General features: G+C 42.1%; 1 non-coding gene across 1 annotated transcript; it reads right to left on the bottom strand.

Annotated features, from left to right (window-relative positions):
* Positions 1 to 579: 579 nt before the first annotated feature.
* On the bottom strand, positions 580 to 706 carry LOC120362218 (small nucleolar RNA SNORA72). Its single transcript, XR_005578178.2, has one exon. It is a non-coding gene; the product is annotated as a small nucleolar RNA SNORA72 (small nucleolar RNA).
* Between the last annotated feature and the right edge of the window lie 3627 nt (positions 707 to 4333).

Consider the following 4333-nt stretch of genomic DNA (forward strand, 5'->3'; position numbering starts at 1 on the left):
GGCTGTGCCTGACTCAGGGGAACAGCACTGTGCTGTTTGGCTATTGCTCCTTCTACAATCTCCAGCCTTGCCAGCTACTTCTTGGGTTCACCCTGGCAGGTGGCATCCCCTAGGCAGCCCTGACATTTGGCGTGGAGAAGTTGCTAGTGGCCCGGAAGAGTTAGAAAGCTCCACGGTCTAGAGTAGCTGGCATTTTGTGTTAACGAGTATGGTTGGGTTGAAATGGAAAGGGTCAAACCAATCCTCTTCCCTCAACTTGTACCTAGACCACATTGTTGTGGAACTGAACTTGTAAGGAGGGACTAGCGGGGCTGTGGTCCGCCTCCAGGGATGCGGGTTACCCGTGTGAGAGGTCGTCCCTGCACTGTGCTCTAGACGGTGCCATTTGTGCTGGACTCCAGGTGAATGGGGGTCCTGCAGGCGTGCGTGGTGGCCCTGGTCTGGTGTCTGGGGCTCTGCCCCTTGGCCAGGTCACAGCGCTCGCAGCCTTGCTCTCAGAACTTGGCATACCGTCTCTTGTCTGCTGACCTTCTGTCCAGGCTATTCACACTGATAGCCAAACACCTTCTTCTTGACACGGCTTATTACCAGCGTGTATAAAACCAGACCTGGGGAAGGAATTAGGACTGGGGAAATGTGAGTGGTCTTCATACAGCTAATCTTTAGCCTGTCCTATTATAAAATCAGAACAGCAAGATATCCTCAGGAGCAGCTTCCTCCAAGTCCACAGTGTGTTCCTTTTGAGTGTGTGAATTCTGGTATATTCCTCCACAGCACATTCGCTTCAACCAAGTAAACACCAAGCATGCAAAGCCATGTTATTACCAATAAGAAGTGAAGTTTTCACTGAGTCTGTTGATCTTGGCTTAACAATATGTAAAAGACAAAGACAACTTATTACGCCTGTAATCCCAGCACTTTGGGAAGCTGAGGCGGGCGGATCACGGGGTCAAGAGATCGAGAGCATCCTGGCCATGGTGAAACCCCGTCTCTACTAAAAATACAAAAGTTAGCTGGGCATGGTGGCACAGGCCTGTGGTCCCAGCTACTCGGGAGGCTGAGGCGGAAGAATCACTTGAACCCAGGAGGCAAAGGTTGCAGTGAGCAGAGATTGTGCCACTGCACTCCAGCCTAGCAATAGAGCAAGACTCCGTCCCCTCACCCAAAAAAGACAACTTATTCATTTAATATTTTAAATAATGTTTTCTAATGTTCCAAATATTTTAAACATTTAAAACTAGTCCTATTATCCTATACTAGTTGATAGCTTTTATTGTTAACTTTACCGAGAAGTAAAAGCACATGCTTAACCACTAAATAAATTAGGATTACATTGAATATGAATTACAGAGGTTTAAGGACTGCATACAAATTACAAAGACTTCACATGTATGTGTTCACAATATGTTCTTAAATGTAAGATAATTTGATTCTTGATCATATCCGTTCTCCATCACCTCCACAGAAGTCCTCTTTGCAATAAGCAAGTATTTAAACAGTTGCCCGAATAATAGGTATCTTCTGCCTATTTCACCAAAATACAGTTTTGTCTGTTAAAGAAAACAAAGAAATACATTTGTCAGCCATAATGAGTTTTAAAGACATTCTACACATGCGAGTGTGCCTCAAATTAAGAAAACCAGACATTTAAATAGTTGACCTTACAGAGCACATAAATTAGAGAGTAATTACTTAAATGTTCTTCAGTTTGTGAAAGGATTTACAACAGGGTTCCTCTAAATAGCTAACTCTCTAGTGAATTTAAATTACTAGTGTGTGTGTGTCTTAAAATTAATTCATTTTTTAAAAACATGCCTATTGCATAATACAAGGTGTGTTAGAATTAAGAAATGCTGGTGGGTTTTCCCCTTTGTTAAGCAAGTCTTTAGGTTACGTTGGAACTCATGTTTACCAAGCCTTTTTTTGGGAGGAAGAATTAGTCAGCAAAAAATGCTGAGCTCATGTTTGCGCTGTCTCCTTTTCCTGTCTGGAATAAGAGGCTGGGTCACTAGGGATGCCCCGGTGGTGTGAGTTTCCTTGGGTCTTCAGTGGGGCGTGGGGCTGAGGGGAAGTTGAATGTACTGTGGAGCCAATGGCTGCTCTGGGCTGAGCCTTTCTGTCTTGGAGTGGGAGTAGTGAAGGTGGGGGTCGGGGGTGGGGTTTGGAATGATTCCAGTAGTAAAGACTATCAAAGAACATGAAATGGGAGAAACCACTGACCTCATCGGAATCCAGCTCTGTGACCCCAGGTAAGGATTTAAACCAATTCTACCTTTAATTGTACCATCAGGCATGGAAATTCAGCCAATGACAAGGAACTGCATTCTCAATGTCTCCACCTATCATTGACCCCGGTTCCCTCTAAAAGACTAATCTCATGAATGTTATTCCAAAGAGGGTTGACCTTTTGAAGTTACAGAAAAGTATCATGGTTGTTATCTCATGGGTGGCTTTTCTTTCTGCCTCTGCCACAGTTTGTTGCTCTGGAGGCTGTGTGCCCTGATTTTGCTCTTAGTGTAGTCAACTGGACTAGTTCTGCTATTTTGAACAAAAAGCATGTCTCAGGATTGGGGCCCAATATCTTTATTTCCAAACCTTATTCTGCTACTAATTCCCAATCCAAAGTGAAGTGTTCGTCATTCATTTATTCCACAAATATTTACATGTCTTCTACTTTATGTCAGTTACTGGTATTGTCACTGGGGATATCAATGTGACAGATAAAATGTCGGTTCTAGTTGGGGAGATAAGCAATGGTAAGTAAAACAAATAGATACATAATTATTCTTGGTGAAATTTTAAAAATAAGGAAAAAATGTAATGTTTTTTCTATAAGAGTTTTAATGTAAAAAATTGTCCTATGCCAATATTATATCTTTCTTAGTATTTTAGAATCAAAATTTTATTCATATTTATTTATAATTGTTATATCAGATGATGATTAAAAAATTAGCACAGTTTAAAGTTGGTGTGGTAGCTGGGCTCCAAGATTATCTCCAGTGATCTCTACATGGTGGTATTTGCATGACGGTATAGGATTGGTACCAGGGCTGGTCTGTGTGAACAACAGAATATAGCAGAAGTGATTATAGTCAATGCTGAGACTGGTTTCTGAAAGGCACGATTTTCTATTGTGGTCACTCTCTCTTGGATCACTGATCCGGGAGAAGTAAGCTGCCATTTTGTGTTCAGTCCTACGGTGAAGTTCACATAGTGAAGAACAGCTAGGGAAGAAACAAGGGCCTCTGCCAACAGCCGTGTGGGTGAGCATGGGAAACAATCTCTCCAGCTCCAGTCAAACCTTCAGACGATACCGCCTCAGCTGACATCTCGACTGCAATTTTTGAGGCATCCTGAGTCCTATCCACCCAGCTGGGCCACTCTTGAATTCCTGACCTATGCAATAATAGATGTTTATGTTTTAAGCCACTAAGGTTTGGGGCAGTTTGTTATGCAGCAATAGATTGCTGAGAGTTGGCAAACTGACTGCTGTATTATCTGCAAATAATGAAAACCCAGAAGTATAGCAACCACCATCCTATATGAAAATAAATTCTTTTGACAAAGGAATCTGGGCAAAATTATACTTGTTTATACTGTCAATTATTCTGTGTGTTCTGTCCCTTGTACTTGCCAATGTTACCACTGTTTGGACATATCACACACACCTATGCATCAACCGTAACTTCAGTGTGGTTGCTTCCCTGGGAGGACGTATCCTCCTGTCTCCATTTCCTTTATCCAGATTCTATTCCTTCTTTTAAGTCACATTATAATGCATTTAACAGCAGTTACTGGGTGGCCAACTAGTATGTTTTTAAAAAGGTAATTTTCCTAGAGGATCTGAGAGGTAGAAGGAAGACTATTTTATGCCTGTTTTTTTTTTAATTAATGCTACCCTCTTTCACTCTTAGAAGTGTCCAGCTTTGGAAAAGCCTATGGCCATCCTAGCTAAAAGTAAAAATCCCATCAATTTATTATAGGTTGTCTCATTCTGCAGATTTTTAGGGTAGAGACTAGAGTCCATTTGTGAAAGTGAGTGATAAGATAACTAAACTTGTCCACATCTCTTCTGTGTAGTAATATTTCCTTTCTGATGCCTGTGTGGAGAGAGATAGGCTCCCTTGGCCCATAGAGTTCCTAAGCAAACATCGGCATTAGAGTGGTAGCTGGTTGCCCAGCACTGCCACAAGAGTATCAACCACAGCCATAATCATTAATGAGTTCCTTTGCTCCCTGAAGTGCTGAGGGAGATGTAATGAGAGTGGTTCTTCTCTTGTAGCTTAGAGGCTGAAGCAGGTGTCTTTGAAGCAACTCCAGCTTCCACAGTGAG

Source organism: Saimiri boliviensis, chromosome 1 (genome assembly GCF_048565385.1).
Source record: "Saimiri boliviensis isolate mSaiBol1 chromosome 1, mSaiBol1.pri, whole genome shotgun sequence".
Lineage (NCBI taxonomy): Eukaryota > Metazoa > Chordata > Mammalia > Primates > Cebidae > Saimiri > Saimiri boliviensis.